Source organism: Xyrauchen texanus, chromosome 11 (assembly GCF_025860055.1).
Source record: "Xyrauchen texanus isolate HMW12.3.18 chromosome 11, RBS_HiC_50CHRs, whole genome shotgun sequence".
Classification (NCBI taxonomy): domain Eukaryota; kingdom Metazoa; phylum Chordata; class Actinopteri; order Cypriniformes; family Catostomidae; genus Xyrauchen; species Xyrauchen texanus.
Genome location: NC_068286.1, coordinates 22,091,241 through 22,116,993, shown reverse-complemented (window position 1 = coordinate 22,116,993; position 25,753 = coordinate 22,091,241). Strand labels below are relative to the sequence as shown.

The 25,753-nt window shown below is 39.0% G+C and overlaps 1 long non-coding RNA gene across 1 annotated transcript; it reads left to right on the top strand.

Moving 5' to 3' along the window:
* Nucleotides 1-187: 187 nt before the first annotated feature.
* LOC127651857 (uncharacterized) lies at nt 188-21,141 on the top strand. Its single transcript, XR_007971621.1, has 3 exons — nt 188-261; nt 16,178-16,244; nt 21,006-21,141. It is a non-coding gene; the product is annotated as an uncharacterized LOC127651857 (long non-coding RNA).
* Nucleotides 21,142-25,753: the final 4,612 nt, after the last annotated feature.

The window sequence follows — 25,753 nt, the reverse complement described above, 5'->3', positions numbered from 1 at the left end:
TATTTAGCACTCATCAAACGTGTGAAACCAACAGCAAAGACAGTCAAAGTGTGGCCAGAAGGAGCTGACTCGGCACTTCAGCAGCGTTTTGGAAACACTGACTGGAGAGTGTTCGCAACTCAGGCCACCCACGACTCCCACACGGACATTGATTCATATGCCTCCTCCGTTCTGGACTGTATCAACACAAACATCAACAGTGTCACCACCCTCAAACGGATTACCACTTTCCCTAATCAGAAGCCATGGATGAACAGTGAGGTAAGACTCCTGCTGAAGGCACGAGACATTGCATTCAGATCAGGTGATTCTCAAGCCTATACCCAGATAGCAATAAGTCGGCGGTCCGCCGGCGGCGCGCCGGCGGCAGTAGAAGCGGCAGAATGGCGAGATCGCAAACACGTTCGACGGCGGTCCGCCGGCGGCAGCCGCTTTTTAAAAGCGGCAGCCGCCTTCCTACCGCCTTCGTTCCGCGGACGGCCCGCTGGCCAGCCGCCGCTCCGCCGCCGTTATATCGAAGGCGGACCGCCGGAGGCAAACCGCTTTTCGAGCGATCTGCGCCGCTTATTGTATATATATATATATATTTATTTATAGCATGCAGTTTATCAAGAATAATGATTGATCAAAGCAGACATATTTCCATTTGCCGTTTTTATTCCACATTTCAAATTACAGTAACTGTCATTGAAACAATATGTCAGATCACTGAAATATAAATAACAGAAAAATACAAACATATATACACCCAAAGAAAATGCAGGTTTCAATTAAATTTTGGTAAAAACAAGCAAAAAAAAAAACACTTTTGTAAAAAACACTATTGTAACACTTACAACAATTGTAAATAATATAAAGAGGTCAGCTCTGGGATGAAAAGAATTACCAGTAAACATAAGCAATGAGGATATTTGGTACCAAATAAAGTGCAGGATATCAAATAAATTGAGGTATAACATCATATTTACAAGTCATTTCTAACAATAGGATAAGTGGTAATAATTTAGAGTAAAGCTCTGGAGTAGAATATGCCATTATAACTGCAATGCTGACCTGTGGCACAAGGATTTACAAGCTATATTTAACAATAGAATAACAGTTAAGCACTGTGACGGAATGAAAGTAGAATTTTTGGTACTAGTGAAAGTGCAATATCAAAAGGTATGAAATAGTATAACCAAGCTATTTTTAATAGAATAACAGTTAAGCACACTGATGGAATGAAAGTAGAATTAACTGGTACTAGTTAAAAGTGCAATATCAAATATCAGAGGTATGAAATAGGATTTACAAACTATAATAGAATCGTTAAGCACTGACGGAATGAAATAAGCCAATACTAAAGTCACGGTAAGTAGAATATTTGATACCAGATAATGTGCAAATATCAAGTATTAGATGTATAATCTAGGATTTATAAGCTATATTTAAAAATAGAATAGTTAAGCACTGTAACAATGAAATAAGCAGCAAATTGTATATTAAATAATTGAGATCTTTGGTATCAAAGAATGTGCAGGATAATGTAAAGTTTTACATTCAACTTAAACATGACAATAAGTGGGAACAAATGCAATTAACAGCAGAAAATCTGGCTGTTGAGAACACAGTCAATCACAATGTCTGGAGTGGTTGGGGTCTGGTTTTCCTCGACCTCCAGAATGAGGCAGTGCAAATTGGCACATCTTCAGTGATTCCTCGTATGCCTGTATAAAAAGACAAACCATCCCATATTCATCCAAGGAGCTGCCCTGAAGGCAGGGTCATGAGAGGAAAAAAAAAAAAAAACATCCCATATTCATCCAAGGAGCTGCCCTGAAGGCAGGGTCACGAGATGGGGAAAAATAAAAAAAAAACAGCAATTTCTAGTGAAGAGTGTGGATTGAGTGAGTTTAGTCTGACACTTTTAGCAGGGGTGTCGGTAGTCAGCCTAGGTTTGAGGGGTCGGCTGTGGGTCCCTCTCAGCTGTGCGGCCTTTTTCCACCTTCACGGTCAGCTGCTCCTTTCAGGTAGCAGCGTAGCGTTAACCTGGATCGCCTCATCAGTGGCATCCTGGGTTGCCGAAGTTCTTCCGGATGGCTCCTGTAGAAAATAAAGATCTGTCATTCCATTTGATTGGCATAAGGTCATACACATCTACTTAAATATAAAAAAAATAGCCAACTTACTTTGAACAATGGTCTTCAGGAACATGTCTCTAAAACATGCTTTTTCCCTGCACCAGTCCAGGTTGTGTTAATGGAAAGGCGATTAGAGAAGATACTCTCAAGCATTCAGCCACACAGTTGTCTTGAGGTCCCTCCCACACTTGATTGCCAAAAACCGAAGCTGAAAGAAAAAAAAAAAAAGGGTTACAAATTACATTTCTCTGAAGCTTCTCATAAATTTAAAATGTGACCGGCTGTGGATTCAGACTGTAGAATATGCAGTGTACAATCTTAATTTTAGATAACCCTATGGCGTTATACATATATACATCAACAACCTATATACATCATTGTTTTGTTAGAAAAAAAACACACAAGTTATACTTAGTCTTTCTAGATGTAAAGCTTTGGCTAACTACTGTATGTAGTTAATAACATTTCTACATGTAATGTTACTAGCAACATTGCTTAACCTCAGTGTGTACTGTAAGGAGGGCAAAACAGCACGTGTTAGCTAACACTTTCTAGCCACTCTAGCTACTGGACTAGCAGCATACTGCAAGAACAATGGTGACTAACTTAGATATTTTAAAAACAATGTAAACATAATATTGCGTTACACAAAAAGGAAACATGTACTTACTTAAACGATGGTAGTCGATGACTTTGCTAACTGTAGGCTGTTGAAACTAGTACTGAGTCTGACTGTAACTCGTGACTGAATGGCAAACTTCTTCTTCTTTCTTCTTCTTTCTTTTTTTTTTTTTTTGTTTTTATGGCGGTTGGCAAACCAACTTAACGGTGCATTACCGCCACCGACTGGGCTGGAGTGTGAATCAAGAGATATTGGAACTTAGCTTAAAAAAAATAAATAAATAAATAAAAAAAATAATAATTAAATCCTTTTGTCTAAGTCTACGTCTCTCAGATACTTAATAACAAAGTGATAAATGTTACTAGATGTTTTCCCTAATAAACCTTGCATTGTGAAATTATTCTGATTGATCATGAATGGCAAACTGAACCGAATGTGCTCTAGTCATATTGTTACGGGAGGGGCCTGCCTCGGTGGGTCCAGTGCGTCATCGAGCCACCGTTTTAGCCCCGCCCAAAAGAATCCTGAACACAGCACTGGTGCAAAACTGTTTAACGGTTTAACTACACAATTCAGTACTTCACAGTCCACAGTGCAATGTGTTTTAGCAATACATTTTTACCATGTATAGTGTGTTTGGATTATTTAATTTTTATTGCCTTTACAGGGACTTTCACACTTTCTTAAACATTAGTACAGGTCGTAATTGCAAATGAATCCCTTACCTGTAAAAGGTAAAATAACAACAAAAAAAAAAAAAAAAAAAATCGAGGTTGGAAAAAAATTACAGACAAACGAAATTTCTGCGCAACTGTGAAACCAGGGAGAAAGCTTTTTCATTGAGTTTATCCTTCACGTCAAAACGGGGACAGATGTCTTTCACTGTTCACTGATAGTCAGGCATTGGTGAAAAGTCTAACTTCATCAATTTATTCTGCTAAATTTTTCATACCCTGTATTAAATATCTATTTTTAAACCTAATCAGAATCAGAAAGATATTTATTGCCAAGTAAGTTTTACAAAAAGGAATTATTCTTGGTTTATTGGTGCATGTCTCAATGTGCATCAATCAAAGAAATATAAACAATTTTCACCTAAGTGCATAAATAATTCAATATATTTTACATATATTACTGTATAATCGCTTCAGAGTTTCAAAGTAATTTAAATGTCATTTCCTAAACCTTACCTTATCATGGAATCAAGAGTCAAGAATCTGTTATAAACCCTAATGGCTTTGGAGCAAAAATAATAATAGCCAAATGGCTGGTCGATTTTGAGAGTCAAGCTGTGACTGTATTTCAAAGCGGCTTGCCGCCGGCCGACATGATCGATTGCCGCCGGCGACGCGGTCGAATTGCCGCCGGCCGACAGCGGTCGAATTGCCGCGAGGCAACCGCCAGAGAAATGACGCTGGCTGCCCGCCGTCTGACCGCCGGTGGCATCTCGCAAGAAATGGGCGTGACGAATTCGGCGGCAAACGCTGGATCACCGCCAGTGGGACGCACCTATAGCCGACAGCTTGGGGACAGCGGCAAAAAGAAGCCGTGCGGACATTTTTTGCTATCTGGGTAGCTCATCCAGGGCTAACCTGAATAGGGGCATCAAAAAGGCCAAACACAACCACAAGCTAAGGATTGAGGATCACTTCAAGAAGAACTCTGACCCCCGACGCATGTGGCAAGGCATCCAGGCCATCACAGACTACAAAGCTACTAACTCCACCCCCCCCCCCGTCACTGGTCTCCTTGCCTGATGAGTTGAACCACTTCTATGGCCGCTTCGATAGGGACAACAAGGAAGTGGCCATCAAGGCTGTGGTCTCTTCAGTTCACCAGCCCCTCACACTCTCCTCAACCAATGTGTGCATGGCACTGAGCAGGCTGCTGGTGATTAATGCACGCAAGGCTGCTGGTGCTGATGGTATCCCGGGACACGTACTCCGGGCCTGTGCTGTGCAGCTGACTGAGGTTTGGACCGACATATTTAATCCGTCACTAGCCCAAGCAGCTGTCCCCGCGTGCTTTAAAACCACCTCCATCGTGCCGGTGCCAAAACACTCCAATGCAACGAGCCTTAATGACTACCGTCCAGTTGCACTCACACCCATCATTATGAAGTGCTTCGAGAGGCTGGTCCTGGCCCATCTCAAGACCTGCTGATCACCCTTACTGGACCCCTTCCAATTCGCTTACCATCAGAACAGGAGCACAGAGGATGCCATCTCTACGGCACTTCACTCTGCCCTGTCCCACCTTGACAATAGCAACACCTATGTGAGAATGCTGTTCATTGACTTTAGTTCAGCATTCACCATCATCCCCTCCAAACTCATCACCAAACTCAGTGAACTGGGCATCAATTCCTCCCTCTGTAACTGGATTCTGAACTTCCTAACCAACAGACCTCAGTCTGTTAGGTTAGCTAACCACACCTCCTCAACCATCACCCTGAACACCGGCGTACCACAGGGATGTGTGCTGAGCCCTCTCCTTTACACCCTCTTCACCTACGAATGCACACCTGTACATGGCTCTAACACCATTGTCAAGTTTGCAGACGACACTACGGTGATTGGTCTCATCAGTAACAACGATGAGACGGCCTACAGGGAGGAGGTCCAGCACCTATCATCATGGTGCACTGACAACAACCTGGCTCTCAACACCAAGAAGACAAAAGAGCTCATTGTGGACTTCAGGAAGTCTAAAGCTGACACACACTATATTATTCTACTACTATTTCAAATGTCACTGCTACTACATTGCACATATCTGTACATGTTGTTCATACACTGCTCATATTACATAGACATATTTATTCTGCACTATAACACTGCAATATACAGGTCCTTCTCAAAAAATTAACATATTGTGATAAAGGTCATTATTTTCCATAATGTAATGATAAAAATTAAACTTTCATATATTTTAGATTCATTGCACACCAACTGAAATATTTCAGGTCTTTTATTGTTTTAATACTGATGATTTTGGCATACAGCTCATGAAAACCCAAAATTCCTATCTCAAAAAATTAGCATATTTCATCCGACCAATAAAAGAAGTGTTTTTAATACCAAAAAAAAGTCAACCTTCAAATAATTATGTTCAGTTATGCACTCAATACGTGGTCGGTAATCCTTTTGCAGAAATGACTGCTTCAATGCGGCGTGGCATGGAGGCAATCAGCCTGTGGCACTGCTGAGGTGTTATGGAGGCCCAGGATGCTTCGATAGCGGCCTTAAGCTCATCCAGAGTGTTGGGTCTTGCGTCTCTCAACTTTCTCTTCACAATATCCCACAGATTCTCTATGGGGTTCAGGTCAGGAGAGTTGGCAGGCCAATTTAGCACAGTAATACCATGGTCAGTAAACCATTTACCAGTGGTTTTGGCACTGTGAGCAGGTGCCAGGTCGTGCTGAAAAAAGAAATCTTCATCTCCATAAAGCTTTTCAGCAGATGGAAGCATGAAGTGCTCCAAAATCTCCTGATAGCTAGCTGCATTGACCCTGCCCTTGATAAAACACGGTGGACCAACACCAGCAGCTGACATGGCACCCCAGACCATCACTGACTGTGGGTACTTGACACTGGACTTCAGGCATTTTGGCATTTCCTTCTCCCCAGTCTTCCTCCAGGCTCTGGCACCTTGATTTCCGAATGACATGCAAAATTTGCTTTCATCCGAAAAAAGTACTTTGGACCACTGAGCAACAGTCCAGTGCTGCTTCTCTGTAGCCCAGGTCAGGCGCTTCTGCCGCTGTTTCTGGTTCAAAAGTGGCTTGACCTGGGGAATGCGGGGATGTTTCTACTCCAGACTCAGTCCACTGCTTCCGCAGGTCCCCCAAGGTCTGGAATCGGTCCTTCTCCACAATCTTCCTCAGGGTCCAGTCACCTCTTCTCGTTGTGCAGCGTTTTTTGCCACACTTTTTCATTCCCACAGACTTCCCACTGAGGTGCCTTGATACAGCACTCTGGGAACAGCCTATTTGTTAAAAATGTCTTTCTGTGTCTTACCCTCTTGCTTGAGGGTGTCAATGATGGCCTTCTGGACAGCAGTCAGGTCGGCAGTCTTACCCATGATTGCGGTTTTGAGTAATGAAACAGGCTGGGAGTTTTTAAAAGCCTCAGGAATCTTTTGCAAGTGTTTAGAGTTAATTAGTTGATTCAGATGATTAGGTTAATAGCTCGTTTAGAGACCTTTTCATGATATGCTAATTTTTTGAGATAGGAATTTTGGGTTTTCATGACCTGTATGCCAAAATCATCAGTATTAAAACAATAAAAGACCTGAAATATTTCAGTTGGTGTGCAATGAATCTAAAATATATGAAAGTTTAATTTTTATCATTACATTATGGAAAATAATGACCTTTATCACAATATGCTAATTTTTTGAGAAGGACCTGTATTTCTGTACCTGCCTATGCACCACCTGTCTATACTTGATTATCACATTGCACTTTTCTGCTTTTTTGCACTTCTGGTTGGACGCAAACTGCATTTCGTTGTCTTTGTACTTGTACTCTGCACAATGACAATAAAGTTGAATCTACATGTAAAAAAAAATCTAAAAATAATATAGCTTTAGCAAGTGTGGGCTCGAGGGACGAGCGTCCCCACGACAGTGTGTATCAGCCGGGTGCAGTTTCGACATTAGCGCAACTCATAGAAGAGGTGCTGACCGCACAGAAAAACGAGTTTGTAGTTAATTACATGACCTGCTTCCGTATTATTTGAACTTTAATAAAGCTATAACGCATTAAAACTGCATTTAAGATGTAACACCACTGTTTCCTTTAAATAGCTCCGATTCCACTTATTTCACAATGAGAGTGCTTCTGAATTTACTTGTTTGGTATTTTTGTATAATTCCCTTGTTCTTTGTGATCTACATAAGCTGAAGTTGTTTGGAAAGTTTAGAGTGCATCTGGACTGTGATCTGTGTTTTGTTCCTCTCCTCAGTCAGGCGCGAACTACAGTGCTGCTCTCACGTGTCATAATTAGAGTTTAATGTGATCTCGTGTTACTTTAAATGAGATCAAACAACTACTCGACAATTAAAATGTTTGTTGACATTTTTTTTGTCAACGTTGTCGATAACGTCAACTAATCGTTTAGCCCTTGTAATTAGAAAGAAAGCTACATTTATTATTTTCCACAAGTTCACCATACAATTATTAAAAGCTACTTTACGTCAAATGCAATATCAAATACAACACCAAAACAATAATTATAAATTATTCACATGTTCCTTCAATTGTCCAGCCTTCAATAAGACACAGTATAAAAAAATCTGTTTCATTCACAGAGGAAACACAAGGAAAGTCACACTTGCAATATTAAACGTCAGTCTTGACAAATAGTTTCTCCACAAAAGGCTCTTATTCCATCTACATTCTTCAAGAATATTCAAGTTCCAAAACTCCTATTTTGATCTATTCCTGAAGTGGTAAGAACGTGCAGTTGTGTCTCACATCACGACGTGCAGCCACACCCCCACTGTAAACAACAAACACATGAGTTCCCACATCAACAGATCATGGTAGATCCACACACTAGAGGTCCCAACCAATTAGACTTCCAACATTCGCATACGACTGTTGTATTTCTCCCCCTAGTGGCAGTAGTGATGACGTGTCATTTTGCTCACATTGGATTTTGTTCATAGAAGCTACCAAAGGTTTACCTCAGAATGACATTACTGTGTGTGATTTTGTTGAGCAGATGAATGAATTCAATACAATTTAGGATTAATATTCACTCAGTATTTATTATTAATAGTATTATTTACAATTTCAGTTTTTATAGTTAATATTATGATAATTAACAGCAACACTAATTCAGAAAATATGAATCAGGAATTCATAGATGTAATTTTAAATATGTAGGTTTTGCGCATGCAGAAATAAGTGACATGTTCACATTTAATCACACGTTTACTGTAATTCCAAAAGCTTTTTGTGATATTTGCAACTTAAACATTCATTTATGACTTCTATATTATTAATTGTCCAAAATGCAGAAGAAGCAGGCATTTAGAAAAAAGTTTAGGACAAATCTATTGATATTTCTTACTTTGCACTTATAGTTTTGCATGAATACATCACTTCCGGTCGGGCTGTATCATAAATTGTAATTCTTCTCCTCATATTACGCTAAATAAAAATCTAATTTTCCCGGCTTGTATAGCTTATGCACATGCGTAATTGGGTGCTCAGTGCTGCTTGGTTGAGTGTTCCAATTTCTCCCAATAATGTTAATAGAAGTAGCCCATCTCTGCAAAATAATCTCTGATTCGGTCTAGTCACACAAGTTTCAATATTTATAAATGTCGCATCCGGAGATGGTCGAAAACTCACACAGCCCCCGTGCGACACTCCATTAGAAATTAATGACTTTTTGGTCTATCGTCTGTCAAAACTGTGGGACCCAATCCGAGATGACAAGGTCTGAATGACAAAAATCTAAAAAAGGCTGAGTCAGAGGAGGAGGATGGGAAGGACAAAGGTAAAGGGAGGGGGAAAGAGTCACAAAAAAAAAAGATAAAGAAAAGGAAAACATAAGAGTCAGTAAGTAGTATTGGGGATAGTGGTGGAGAGGGTGATATGGCAGGTGGTAAGAGTGAGGAATTTAAAATGGTGGTAAGATTTAAACAAGGATATGGTTTGACAAGGATTATCACAATTGCATTGACAAAGGAATTGAGAAAGATAATAGCTGATCTTAAGTTTGCTAAAATACTGCAGGATGTGGCATTGATGGTGTCATGTAGTAGCAATGATCAGAGAAATAAAGCAATGAGATTAAAAAGAGTGTGTAATCAAGAGGCAATGAATTGTAAGCCAGTAGGTGAAGAGTTATGGGTTAATGGAGTGATCACAGGAGAAATTTAAAGGAAATGTAGAGGGAGGTAAGGCAGTAGATGCAAGGCATTTGCAGGTTACTAGATAAGGTAACAAAGTGTTAGGTGTTTTGCTAGACAGGGTTATGATAGGTTATATCAGTTATCATTTGAGAGCATATGTGAGTAAGCCTTTAAGTTGCTACATTTGTCAAAGATATGGACATATTGCTATGTATGTGTTAAGGTATTAATGGAAATATGGAGGCGAGAACCAGCTTGACAATACAAATAATATTTTAATTATGAACTGAACCAAAAAGACACAAACACACACACACACACACACACACACACACACACACACACACACACACACACACACACACACACACACACACACACACAGGTGTTGGACAGCTGTCCGTAAATCTCTCTCTCTCTGTCGTCTTCGGTCAGCCTTTATCCCTCTCGAGGGCTAATTAGCCTGATTAGGGGCCGGGTGTGCAGAATCACGACCCGGCCCAGCCCTCCGCCCTGCCACATTCCTCCCTCGTTCTCTCAGGCCAGGGAGCCCCCGGCATGACGTACACCCCCCTCCCTCTCTCCCTGGGGAGGGGCATGCCTTCCGCCCCATCTGCCGGCAGATCTTCCCCATCTACCAGGATGAGGGAGGGGACAAGGGGAGGGAAATAAAAAAAAAAATTCAACATTTTTCAAAAGAGAGGGAAAGGCCAACAAGGAGCGGCAGTGGGAGAGAGAGAGAGGAGAGAGAGAAAAAAAAAAACACTTACTCAGCGGTTCTCCGATACGCCATAGCTTGGTCCTCGGCCACTCCTCCAACCTCCACTGGACTACAGCCTCGCATACCCGGGCGGATCAGCGGCAGTCTTCTGGCCCCCCGCCCCTGGCAGCGGTTCTCCCTCTCCAGGCGGTCAGATGGGAGCCCCTCCCCGCTTGGGGTTGGCGGTCGTCTCGACCCCGCCGCATATAGCGGCTTGTAGGGGTCTCCCCCCGCCCCTGGCAGCGGCCTTGACCGCTCCAGGTGATTAACTATAGGAGCCCCTTCTCCCTCCCATGGTCGGCGGGCATTCGTATCATGGAATCATGGCTCAAGTCTAGGCTTGATTTTGTCTTGAGATGGTATACAACTGTGAGAAAGGATCGTGAAGAGAGTAGTGGTGGAAGGTGTGTTGCTTGTAGGGCTGCACGATTTGGACAAAAAGTCATATTGCGATTATTTTGAAAACTATTGCAATTGCGATTTGAACTGCGATTATGATGGTAATGTTTTCCACATGTTCAACTGCAAAAAGGCTACTGGGGTTTTCACCTTTGAGCCCTCTTAAAAAGAACCAAACTGAGACCTTTTTTCAGTTCACCCACAAACAAATAAATACAGTGAAACAAAGTCTTCTTCATATCCAAATGTTACCATCCACCGTGTACTTGTTTTTGTCCATTTTGTGACAGGATCTCCTCCCGCTAATCATCAACATTCGTTTTTGAAACAGTCGACTTGAATATTAGGGATGCTCAAATCAGGATTTTAACATCCGACACCGATCTCCAATTTTCATCACATCTATTGATGCTGTTCATTTAACTTTTTATCAGCAGCTCTGTCAAAACTGGTCATATGTAAGCTTTCTGCTCAATGTCACTGTCACTACATTTCCCTGTTGGTAAAACCATAGTTGTTGCCTAGTTTTTGCTGTCAAAAATAATGTTGATTGATTGATTGAATAATTCAGTACACACAAAATATAAACGTTACTCTTTATTCTAGGCCTTAAAAACTAGTAGGTTTATACAAACTATTCTTTACTGTATATATAAGATAGTCCTAAAGAATGAGGCTTAATTTCAAACTGAAGTTTACCTGATAACCCATTGGTGTAATTAAATTTAAAGTGAAGATTTTGGTTAGTTTGTCACCATTTCATTTAATTATTTGTATTAATTATATTTAATTTAGCAATGCATTATATTATAGTAACTAAATATTTGATATAGATTTATTATATGTATATTCCTTCCTTTTCATTTTGTTGGATGTTGGTAATATTAGTTCCGCTTTCACTTGTTTCCACGTGGAGTGTAATAAGGGCGACACGCTCTCTCGTGAGGTAAACAAATGACAGGAGAAGTGGACTCTACAGGTGTTACTGTTAATGCTGTTTGCTCAGAAATCATTTAATAAAGATGTTTGAATTATACCCCATCTTGTTTTCTGCAATATTATTATGATACCTGTGCCTTACGGAGACTGAGATGCTGCTACCGCAGATAATAATAAAAAACACTTCACACAGGACGTGCCAGTTTGTGTAAATAAATCATTTAGCGCACGTAAGCAAATGGAACCGAACTCAGAGCACTTCTGTTACTCCAAGCATGAGAGGGAGCACAGAACCACTCTGAAAACACTGTAACAATGTGCTAATTTAATATAGACTGGAAAGAGCAGCGCAAATCGCAGCCTTTGCAATTTAATAATCGCAAAATATCATATCGCGGTTTCGATTTCATTTTGATTAATTGTGCAGCCCTAGTTACTTGCATTAAATTGGGAATGCCTTATAGAGTGGTGGGAAAGGGAAAGTCAATGGAGGATGTGGTGATTGATATATGGGAAGAATATAACATTTATGTAATAATTAACTTTTTTAGTCCTTGTCAAAGATTGGCATCAGGGTGTTGAGAGGGTAATCTGATATGGGGATTTTAATGCACATAGCACTTTGTGGGGTGTCTCAATGATGGGGGTTGTACAATGGTAAATATGGCATCAGGGCAGGAATCAGCTTTGAATTTAAAGCTTATATTGGATTTGGTTGGAGGAATAACTAATTGGAGAGTTTTAAGCATTTGTAAAGTTGGAAGTGATCAATTTCCAATATTGATTTCTATTATAAATAATGGTCATGCAAGGTTGACGAATAGGGGAATGATGGGGAAATGGATGTACGAGAGGGCTAATTGGGTAGAGTTTATTAGAATGAGTGAAGAAGGACTTAATATATTTGAGATTAAAATGAGGGGAATATTGAGAAGATCAGTAAAGATACTGTTACATTCACACAAGCTGCTCTGGATAAGAATATTCCCAGAAATCAAGGAAGAAGGAAGGCTAAAATGGTACCCCGGTGGAATGAGAAATGTGATAAGACTATTAAAAAGAAAATTCAGAAAAACGTATAATTATCAAGCTCTGTTGGAGTATAAACAAGCACAAGCAGTGGTAAAGAGAACAGTAAGAGACCCAAACCGGATTTAATAGAAGAGGTTTGGAATATAATTAAAAAGATGAATGGTATTTGGAAGAACTTTGAATACCCGGTTTTGAGTATGAGTGAAAAGATAGCAGTTAAAAATGAAGACAATGTAGAGACGTTCCTACTGTAAATGCATTAGTAAAAGTAAATTAGGAAAAAAAAGTAGGAAAATAAGGGAAAATACTTTTAAAGAATACCCACAGTTAAAAGATAAGAGAGGAGTTATGAATAATTTGTTGGATGTTCAAACAAGCAATAAGGAGAATGAAAGCATAAACTCCAGGTCAAGATGGAATAAGTTACAATATGATGAATCCGTTTAGTCACAATGCATTGTTGTTTTTTTGTTTTTTGATGTTGAAAATGCTTATTATATGTTGTGGAAAGAAGAATTGCTGATGAAGGTGGGCAGCTGAGTATAGGAGGAAAATATACAGGTGAAACTCGAAAAATTAGAATATCGTGCAAAAGTTCATTAATTTCAGTAATTCAACTTAAAAGGTGAAACTAATGTATTATATAGACTCATTACAAGCAAAGTAAGATATTTCAAGCCTTTATTTGATATAATTTTTATGATTATGGCTTACAGCTTATGAAAACCCCAAATTCAGAATCTCAGAAAATTAGAATATTGTGAAAAGGTTCAGTATTGTAGGCTCAAAGTGTCACACTCTAATCAGCTAAACACCTGCAAAGGGTTCCTGAGCCTTTAAATGGTCTCTCAGTCTGGTTCAGTTGAATTCACAATCATGGGGAAGACTGCTGACCTGACAGTTGTGCAGAAAACCATCATTGACACCCTCCACAAGGAGGGAAAGCCTCAAAAGATAATTGCAAAAGAAGTTAAATGTTCTGAAAGTGCTGTAACAAAGCACATTAATAGAAAGTTAAGTGGAAGGGAAAAGTGTGGAAGAAAAAGGTGCACAAGCAGCAGGGATGACCGTAGCCTGGAGAGGATTGTCAGGAAAAGGCCATTCAAATGTGTGGGGGAGCTTCACAAGGAGTGGACTGAGGCTGGATTTACTGCATCAAGAGCCACCACACACAGACGGGTCCTGGACATGGGCTTCAAATGTCAAACATCTTACCTGGGCTAAAGAAAAAAAGAACTGGTCTGTTGCTTAGTGGTCCAAAGTCCTCTTTTCTGAGGAGAGCAAATTTTGCATCTCATTTGGAAACCAAGGTCCCAGAGTCTGGAGGAAGAATGGAGAGGCACACAATCCAAGATGCTTGAAGTCCAGTGTGAAGTTTCCACAGTCTGTGTTGGTTTGGGGAGCCATGTCATCGGCTGGTGTTGGTCCACTGTGCTTTATTAAGTCCAGAGTCAACGCAGCCGTCTACCGGGACATTTTAGAGCACTTCATGCTTCCTTCAGCAGACAAGCTTTATGGAGATGCTGACTTCATTTTCCAGCAGGACTTGGCACCTGCCCACACTGCCAAAAGTACCAAAACCTGGTTCAATGACCATGGTATTACTGTGCTTGATTGGCCAGCAAACTCACCTGACCTGAACCCCATAGAGAATCTATGGGGCATTGCCAAGAGAAAGATGAGAGACATGAGACCAAACAATGCAGAAGAGCTGAAGGCCACTATTGAAGCATCTTGGTCTTCCATAACACCTCAGCAGTGCCACAGGCTGATAGCGTCCATGCCACGCCGCATTGAGGCAGTAATTAATGCAAAAGGGGCCCAAACCAAGTACTGAGTACATATGCATGATTATACTTTTCAGAGGGCTGACATTTCTGTATTTAAAATCCTTTTTTTTTTTATTGATTTCATGTAATATTCGAATTTTCTGAGATTCTGAATTTGAGGTTTTCATAAGCTGTAAGCCATAATCATTAAAAATTATATCAAATAAAGACTTGAAATATCTTACTTTGCTTGTAATGAGTCTAAATAATATATTAGTTTCACCTTTTAAGTTGAATTACTGAAATTAATGAACTTTTGCACGATATTCTAATTTTTCGAGTTTCACCTGTACAATTGGATTAAAGGTTTTCTTATGAAAAGACAGATTATGGTTGGGGAATCAACATCATCTAGTGGTGTGATAGAGAATGGCACACCACAAGGAAGAGTCATTAGTCCTTTATTGTTTATTACAATGATAAACAATGTCTTTTCAACAATAGATATGGGTGTTGGCAAATCATAATTGGCAGATGATGAAGCACTATTGTAGAGGGGTAGAAATAATAAAGCATACTTTTTTCTACACACCTGCTGTGTTAAGACTGTTGGGTAAGAAAGCTGGGTTGATTTGACCCAACTTGGGTTGGCAACCATTCCTCACCAGTAACACAACAGCGCTGGGTTGCGAATAGAGAGCAGGCACGTGACGTTAAACAAGTTCCAACGGTTCTTTCGAGTGTTCATATCACTCCGCCCGTCTGTGTTTTCAGTGTTCATGACAGGAATAGGCTAAGTGTGGAAAATTTTAAAATAGCGAATCAAAGTGGGATGGAGAGAGAAGTGTGAAATTGTCTGCAGCGAGGAGTGTGTTCTTTTAAAGCTTGCGGGTGGAGTAATTTCTATCACACCAAGACCGCAGATGCGGTGACCTGTGCTACTGTAAAAGTGGAGCTTAAGAGGAGTGATTTTAAAATGCTTTAAATGTAAAGATGCTAAAATCATCATGTCGATTCCCTCACATATTTTATTCGGATAATCTTTCAGTTTGTGTGCTTCTTGGCGGCAAGTCTAATGCTTTGGGTTTAGTTGGACTAATTTCATTGGCGGAGGAAACAAATTTTACTCCACAGCTGAATGACAGCCGTGCTGCATCTTGAATGTTCAACGCTGGAGTCTAGATGCGAAAAAGAAAGTGATATTTAAAATGGCTTTTTTTTTTTTTTTATCCATTAATTTAGCTTATTTCATTATAAACGTATGTACAATATTGGATATTTATCTACCTAAAATGTGATAGGGTGAAGTTTATCTTTCTAACTTGATTTTTGTGTCAGAAAGGTACTTGTCTCACAATGTCCCGCCCTGCTTCTAACTAGTTACTGCGTTAAGTTTTAAATTTGATTGCAAATGGTATTCATCGTCCCTCATTACACAATTATTATAGAGCTATGAGGCATTTTTACCTAATTTTAATTTCTTTATTTTGTACATTAGACCTGACAACACATTATAAATAGCCAAAAATGCCTAATCATAGATGAATTAAGTCTAGTTTGCTTCATGTGACGTCAAATTTGCCATGCCGTTCTCTTTAATTGGGATATAATTAAAATGTGGCCATAATGATAAGATGCCTTTTAACTGGTATGTATTTTCTTACAGATGGATGAATATGTGAAAAGTAAACTGACAGAGAGGAATCTTGAGGAGTTAATTCCTACATTTGAAGGTATGTATTAATTTATACTATTTTACAGGGTTGCTGTAGTCATTGCAAATAAGCAATTTCAAATAGGTTCATAATGAACTGATTTTCATGTAACACACCACTGACAAAATTAAAGGGCAGAAACATGACATTTAAAGTAACAGTTCACCCCAAACTTTTCTGTCATTTACTAACCTTCAAAACATTCCAAATCTAAATCGAGTATATTATACAATATATTTTATATACTTATAAACAAATATTTTCTTTATTAATTGAGGAAAAAAAAGTCACTGTGACAACATGCCTCAATGGTGAAACCTATAAGGGGTAGTAGTAAGCTGTCACAGTGGAACATTGCTAATTTTCCAACATATTATTAGGGCATAAATAATACATTGTGGTGTTTTTCTTCAAAATATTACACTTATTTAAACTATCTTGAAACTTACATTGAAAAGACAGGAGCTTGTAGTCCACTGATTTCTAAAGGGATAGTCCACACAAAATTTACAATTCTCTCATCATAAGCCTTTCGTTCGTCAGATGAACACAAATTAATATTTTTAAAAAGATATATCAGGCAGGCTGGTCCTTTTTTGCACCTCCACGGTGCAAGTCAATGGGTCCAAACAAACACTGTGAATGTCCAAAAGTCACATTTAGGCAGCATGCAGGTAATCCATATGGATCCAGTTGCTCAATGAAGGACTTCTGAAGCAAATCGCTGCATTTTTGTAAGAAACAAATCCATAATTATGTTTGGTCATAAATGTCATAAAAACGATTTTTTAACTAAAGAAACATTTCAGGGCAGATCTTCTATGCGTGTGTACCAGGACGTGATGTAATGTCATGTGACACAAATATTTACATTATGTCTGATTTTATATATATTTATTTATATTTGATCCATATGATATCACGACCTCCTGAGCCGCGGAGGAGTGAGGGGCAATGTCGTCCGCAGCCATTCTAGCCTGCCGGGCCATAAGGCATGCTCCATTCTCGGGAACGTGTTAGGCGACTCTACACTGGAGTCCCACATAGTGTTGACACGGTACCAAAATTTCAGTAGTCGGTACCATTTTCGGTACCAAAGCAAAACACAAAAACAGGTTTCTGAACAACACTCTTTTAATAACAAAGTCTACAAAACATTAGCAGCAGAACTAAGAACAAAAATATGCCATCAATAATATATTTAAATTAAACACAATTTAATTTACATATATTATTTTTTAATTATAACAAAACTGAACAATGTATGCTTAAAAGTATTTTTGAACACTTATATAGGATTTGCTTCAATTTTGCAACTTTTAAGTTTTTACCAAGTACTAAAAAACAAAACCTAAATAAACAAGCATACAACAGAATGAATAAAAAACTATTTCCAAACTAATGTGCAAAGTGCTCTCTTATTAATAAAGCTGCATTTTGCCATTTTTCTTCATGATAAGAAATGCATATGGACATATATTTAGATATATCATATTATGATTTAAGTCGCGAGCAGTCGCGTTCTAATCTTGCTGCATTTAGCGTGCGCGCGCAAGGGATGAGTTTCCCGAGGCAGAGTCTCTCTCAGCCAGGTGCAGTTTCAATCTCTGCCCCTTAGATCGGGACATTCGCGCAACTCATAGAAGAGGCACCGACCACACAGAGAAATAGATGTCGACCGATATTGGTTTTTTCAGGCCGATGCCGATCTTTTGAAATCCGGGTCGGCTGATGGCCGATTAATGCTGCCAATTTATTTTGGCCGATATTTGGCCGATATGTGCTTGTTTTTAACCTCTTATTTGAACCTTTTATTTGAAAGATAAAATGTAACACAAATAATTACTTAAGACAACATTTCTCAACAAATACATTTATTGAACACTTGACCAATCTGCACTTGTACACTTAAAATAAAAAATGTATAATGTAAAAACATATTGTATAAATAATGTATAACAAATATATTAAATAAACAAAGCAGGTGTTACGAACTGCTCCGAGACACGAAGGTTGAGATCCAAATGCAGCTTTAATTAACGGGCAATCCAGACACGTAATCCAATATTCAGAACATCCAAGAGAAGCACAGGCATAACTAGGGATGGGTATCGTTAAGGTTTTAATGGTATTACAATCTTACCGATACTGTTTATCGATCCGGTACTTTAACGGTATTCTTAACGGTTCTTTTTGTTATATATATATATATATATATATATATATATATATATATTACACAAATATAAACGTTATATAGGCACAGTGATTTAATTTCAGGAAGGTCTACTAACATTACTGTTCAGGTGTGGTCTAAAAAGAAATCTAATAAAGTAATCAATTGTAAAATAACACTGCATAGTTTATCATAGATAGATTAATGCTTATTAATGCATAAGTTATTCATTCAAGAGCTGTAAGTGATTTTCTCTTTGCCTTTTGTTGTTTGATTCGCAGTAATGTCTCAATCGTCACATGTTTAATAGACAGCTTCCCCTTTAAGACCGAGTTCAGATCTAATAGGCTCCTGATGCAGCATATTTTCTCCCCAACTATTGACACTACGTCCATTTAAGACATAAACTGTGTTTAAGTGAATCTCCAAGCCGGTCGTTTTGACACATTTTTGTGTATATTTGATCGTTTAGACGCGCACATGAAACCCAAAGTAGCCTATAGTTTGCTTGTCTCTTTGCGGTGTGTTTCGGAGCACGCGCCGCCTTGGGAATGGTACTCTTGCGCTCTTTTTATTATTAAACGCGTCCCGCAATTTAGCAACAGTAGCTAGACTGCATTTTACAACAATCACCGATCGTGCTGATTCTGACGTTAAGTTTGAGTTTTAGGGAGAAATGTCAGTGCACCGCTGTGAAGGGAAGGAAGTTGTGCTAGACAGAATGCGGCTTACGTATAAATATTCTTTTTATAATCTTTGGAAGGCGAAATCTAAAATAAAATCAGACTAATAATCACAGATCTAAACCAGGCTATGTCTGAATGTTTAGTTCTGTCACTCATTAAGCAGGGCTCGTTTTGTGCTCGCTGTGGCACCGCGTGAGCGAGTTCTCTCTCTCTCTCTCACTGCGAATAGCTAAATTGCATCACAGACAAATGGTTTCATATTATTATACATAGAAATGGCTGGCGAGATAAAATAACTTTCTCTTTATAGCAATAAAGAATGTATTTTCTTAATTTCTCCAGTACCGACAGCAGAACCGATAACGTCCGAGCTTACCAAAGCCAGTCCTTCAACCTATACTGCGTTGGTATATTTTTATTACTTAATTATCTGCATTGAGTGACAACCCTCTCAAATATAAGACACACAAACAGAACAAATAAAAGTCTCAGATTCACTGTCTGTAATTGCAAAATTCTTGCTTACTTATTGTGACATGATAGCAACCCTTCTGCTGTGATAATGCAACTTCAACTACGCTATCAATATCCAAAGTAGCCGAACGTCATGTCAACTATCGCGTTTGTCACGTTTTTTCTTGAAGTTGGCAGTAACATATCAAAAGTTTTTAATTAAATCTAAAGAAGTTATACAAATTTAACCCTTACTGTTTTCTCCAAGGAACTTAGCTCCTTCCTTAGGCACTGGATGAGGTCAGCTCACTCTGCTGGAAAATGACTAGGGGCAGTGTGCGTCGAACACGTGTTCCACAACAACACTAGGCTGCCCACAGATGCGCCTGTCTAATAATCGGCTTGATATGCGTGGATATTGGCCGATGCCGATTATGTAAAAAATGCAAAAAATCGGCCGATTAATCGGTCGACCTCTACAGAGAAATGCCAGTTTCTGAGTTTATAGTTATTAACATGATCTGCTTCTGTATTATTTGAACTTTAATAAAGCAATAACGCATTACATTTGACTGCATTTAAGATGCAACGCAGGGATGTTTCCATTAAAGAGCTCCGCCTCCGCTTATTCCACAACGGTACATGCTTCTGAATGTACTTTTTTTTTAATCATTCCCTAATACTTTGGGATCTACATAATATTAACTGTGCAAGTTTAAATTCACCTGCTTTATTTGCTTGAATAAATTTGGGTGTCTGTCTTTCATGTGATTTATTAAGTTTGATGTGTTTCCTCCTTTCGTCATAAAATTGCGAAAGCAGCATTTACAAATAGGATTTCGCTGATCTATGATGTTTCCCTTTTCATCAGCCTCAAATTACCTGGCTTTTTCCACTTTTCATTTCGACAAGATTCAGTTGTGAGCAGCTAATTTGCCGCAGCAGCTAATTTGCTTGCCGCAATCTTTTGCTTGTTGCGAGCGTTCGAAAGTTCCCGCCTCTGCATGGGTAGACCCGGTACTCGGTAATCCTCGGTAATCCAGTACCTTCAGAAATTGTGGTATCGTAAATAATTTTTTTGTTTGAGTACCGACTTGGTACCGGGATACCGGTATTTTTGACAACACTAGTCCCACACAACTCCCTCCCAAGACCTGTGAGGATACCAGTGTGCACGCATGGGAAAAAGACTGGTTTCCTGAAGATATGCATGCTCAACCAGACTTCATTGATTTTATTCTCTTGCTCACGTGTGGTTGTCCAAGTGGACAGAAAAATCTCACTGCACCCAGATGTCCGTGGATGCTACTTGTGACGCACATTGTGTCATGTGGGGTTCGAAATGTAACCCTTTTTTCACTACATATCTTAGTATAAATATAAAGTTCATTTAAAAATAACTACAACTTGCTTGGTTTCATTATATCTTCATCAAAACTGTTCTGCATATCTTTTCTCTTGCAGCCGAGAAGATTGATCAAGAAACTCTGCTCCTTCTAGATGACATCACTCTAACCTCTCTTATCCCTGTTATTGGACTTCATCTAAAATTCCAGAAGTACTTCAAGAAGGTGCTTGACGTAACTTGAAACAAGCGTTGGCTCAATATTTTTTTACTTATATAACTTATTTGCCATTTTTGTCTTTTGTCTGTACTTTAGATATCCCAGGACTTCTCTGTTTTGAATTCAGGCTGTGCTTCAAAACTCACAGAGAACTGGGTTCCTGTTTTTTAAGTATAACATCCTGCAGGTTGCCAGAAGAGAGAAGCAGGCTCTTCATTTGCTTTATGGTGTAGACAACATGTCAGCAGGCATTTTTCCTTTTGGGTCAATTATTCCTTTATAACACCATTTCATACTTACAGATTCATTGCGGTCAGGTTTTATTAAAGGTGCACTCGGTGATTCCTGAGAAAAACTGTGGATATTCAAACTCAACTGCCAAAACAAACACACACCTCCCTTCAGTGCTATTTTGAAAGCTCTGCCCCCCAAATCTTCTCGGAGTCTCTCCACCAATGTTGATGAAGTTCCTAGCCCTCGACTTATCATTCTTTAATAATCCTTCTTTTTTTTTGTTTATATTCATCTGACCTTTTTTCATTGTCTGTTTCTCAGCCATTTGTCCTCCTTGGAGTTTAGAAAGTTTGCATCAGCTAGATTTGCCATCGCTCTTCTAGTGAATTTCCCTCTCTCTCTCTGTCCCCACCCCTCATCCTGTGCACATTCAAGAACCACCCCCTGTTGCTGATTGGCTTGAGTAGTGTTGTGTAAATTGGTCCAATCCACTTTGTTTTTGTCCCATTTACAGCTAGCAGACTGTGAGGAGATATTTGAGGAAGTGTGTTGGATTAGAATTACGGAGTATACCTTTAACAAGTCTTTTTGTTAACATTTTAAGTGATTTGTTAACATTTTGTTTGTTTTCATGTTAAATACAAACAGAGTGACATCGCTTTATCAGTCCTTCATATGGTGCTTTCAACGTCTGTCTACAAAATTGGAAAGAAAATGTTTAGACCAAGTTTCATAGAAACCAGGAAGGCCTTCATAGACATACAAGTTAACAGTTATTTCTAAAAACATTGCACTCTACATATACAATGCTCTGATTTTGCAGTTAATGACTCCAAAAGCTTAAAGACCCCAAAATGTCTTAGTATTCACTTAAAGGAACAATTCTGCAAGAAATTAGAATTCATTATTTTATTCTCCCTCTTGTCATTGGGAGAATAAAATAATGAATTGACATAAATTAAGACATTTGAAGAATGTTCTCAGCATGTCCATATAATGACAGAAATGATGATTTATATTTTCAAGCTTAAAAAGGACATAAAGGCATCATAAAAGTTCTCAGCTCATATATAAGAAGTGTTCTGAAGTGATCCTATCACTTTATATTATGATTAGATTGATAATTGATGAATATACACTAGAGATGCACCGATTGCAATTTTCTTGGCCGATTTCGATTTCCGATTTTTTGCAAGTGTGACCTGCCGATACAGATTTTTTCCAATTCCGATTTTCTTTCTAAGAACTATTATTGACCACATATACAAACAAAATCTATCTTTCTTCAATGCTAAATTTTATTTTCATAATAAAATATATTATTAAACATTACACTTTCCTCCAAACTGCACTAAGTTACAGGATCTTCTCTCACTTAAACAACTCTCAAAATAGAGTGCTCTGTGACTGGAAAGAGGTAGAAATAACAATTTTCTGCAAATGAGTTGCTTTATATAACAAATGTCATTTTCCACTATTTTTTATAAATTGACCTTTTTCTCTTTATTACTCGTCTAACAAAACAATTCCAAAGATCTGAAAAATTGAAGTGTCCAATACGTTCAACTTACGTTAGATGTACAAATATCAGTTGTAAAACTGAGCAGGGCTTCGGGAATGGCTTGTAACCATATCTGTCAACACTCCCGTTTTTCCCGGGAGTCTCCCGTTTTGTTATTTCTCCCAAAAAAACTCCCGTAATTTGTATGGCCCAAACCACGTTATATGAATAATCACATCAATATATTATTCCAAGGTGGTCAAGTTGCCAGATCTTGAATGAAACGCATCCTACTCACACAATTGACACATCATACAAATTACAAATAATTTATGACCACAATCTGGCAACCTACAACCCATTTATGCTGTTGATATCTGTTAAGGCAGTAGACACGGGATGTTAAATCAAGCATCACTGGTAGATGGGAGAGGAAGACACAGCTGGTGCTCCGGTGAAAAAACAAAATATACATGTACATTTAACAACAGCTGGATGGAAGAATTTAATTTCATATCCCGAAGCCATACCGACAATGCCCACGCCTTTTGCAATGTGTCGCGCTGATTTTAATATTGGACACGGTGGGAAAAATTACGTTACTCAGCACATTAAATCACAACAGCACAATTTGTATAGTATTTAGCCTGCCTCTGCCATCCAGCATCCCCCTTCCCCTCTCTCGGATTTGTGTACCCAAATGTTGACAGATAACAGGCTGCGTGTGTGACATGACACGAGATTAAACAACTCGGGCAACCCGGTGTTGGAAAGTACCTCATACTCTGTATTGAGGAAATGTATCAGATTTCTGAACCCTCTGTCCTCAACTATGGAGAACGGCTGGTCATCCAGGGCCATGAATTCCATCATTTTCCTCGTAATTGCTTTGGTCTTTTCGCTGCTCATTCCAAGGAATGATAGGAGAAGCTGCTGACTTATGACTGGCTCTGAGCTCTGACTAGCTTTAGCCGCTTTCACTTTTTAGCTTCTTTTTTAAAATGGGCATTTTCAGCTGGGTGATGGTGTTATAAATGTCTAATTAGGTTTGTTGTATTCTTCACTCACAGTGAAGATCTTCCACGCCAATGACATGTTTACATGCAGCTGTGACGTTATTGCCTGCGCCGCTGGCAACAAAACGGACCAGCTTGGAATCGGTAAGACGTGAGTCTGACTGGCCGGTTACCTGTCCGGGCCGAGCATGCGGAAAATCTGCTAATTCCGGTCCCTGGCCGGTCGATCGGTGCATCTCTACTATACACACTCAAATCACTCAAGATCAGATAAATGGGCAGGGATGCATCAGGAATGGCATCCGGTGTAAAACGTGCCAAATAAAAGATGTGGATCATCCATCCGCTGTGGTGATCAAATCACTACACCGATCAGCGAACACACATAACATACAAAATTACATCACAAAACTCTGCTAGCATCAAACCTCATTGATACTCGGTGACATCATGATGTCATAACATTAGGTTTGATTTAATGGCAGTGTTGTAATTTTTGTACAAGTTAGAATGAGTGTCATGATTTGAGAGTAAATAATGACTTATAAAAATGTAAGTTCGTCATATAAAATTATTGTATTGCTTCAGAACACTTCTGATATACGATTTGAGCCACGTGGTGTAATTGTCGTTTTTGGAGCTTGAAAGTTTTGGTTTGGTTGCTTTTGATGACATGGACAAAAACAGCTGAGCTCAAATATCTTCCTTTATGTTCTGAAGATGACAAAGTCATGCAGATTTGGAATAACGTGAGGGTGAGTTAAATGATGACAAATGTATTTGTGGACTATTCCTTTAAATTATTATTTGCTCTCAATTTTTTTTTTATAATTTATCAATTCAAGCCCTAATCAAATATGGGGAAATACCAATACTTCAAACATTGGTTCTTGTCTCTCCTGAGATCAAATGTCATGACATAAGAACCAGTGAGGATTTTATTGATGTAACCACCATGTTGGATTTCAGCATTGTATACTGGCTGTGTAGCATACAAAGAAATTGTGAGTCACATTAACTACTTCACTGAAACTAGTGCTTTAAGCATAGTGACCAAACATTCAAGAGTTGTATTCTTCTTACATTGATGCTGAGTTACAGTATATTATGTTTTCTTTTTTTCTTTTCTTTCCAGATTGGTACCAATATCGCTGAGTACCTGCGACGTGCAAAAAACACCACCAAATTTCCATATCCTGATGCTTGGTGACAAAAACCAGTGCTTTCAAGCCTTTGTTGTTATAAACGGAGAATCATTTGACAAAACACATTGCTGGCAGCAGTAGATGTTTGCTTTTGTTATGATGGTAAGTGAGGACCCAAAAGCGATGTAGCAAAACAGAGTCTTTTAATGAAGCTCAGGGAATAATGTCAAACACAAAGTCTTCTCCTTGAGAGGAATACAAACTAACAGCCCGCAGAGAGGGCGATAAAAAAACTGAACAAAACAAGTGCTTCCTTAGATCCCGAGCAAGTCCATGGGCAACAGACAGGGTAAGCGGAGAGTAACACTTAGTGAGAATCCGACAAAGAATGCAGCGAGAGCAAGGGGAGAAATAGAGAGCTTAATCAGAGGAGAGAGGGAACAGGTGGGAAGAGGATTAACGAGGAATACAGGGGAGATGAGAAACAGCTGGAAGAGGAGGGAAGGAGAGGGAAGGTAACATATAACGATCAACAGAGGGCGGCAGAGTAGAGGGAAAGAAGTGAGACATACCAAGATAAGACATGACAGCTTTAAGGCATTCTACACCTTAGATGTCAATTTCCCCAAACCATGTTCCCCAGTGTGGGAATTTTTACAGATTGTGGTGTATGGACTTCCTGGAACTGAATCCCCCACTAAGGATCTATCTAAATTCTTATATTGCTGTAGATGTTTGCATATAATGCATT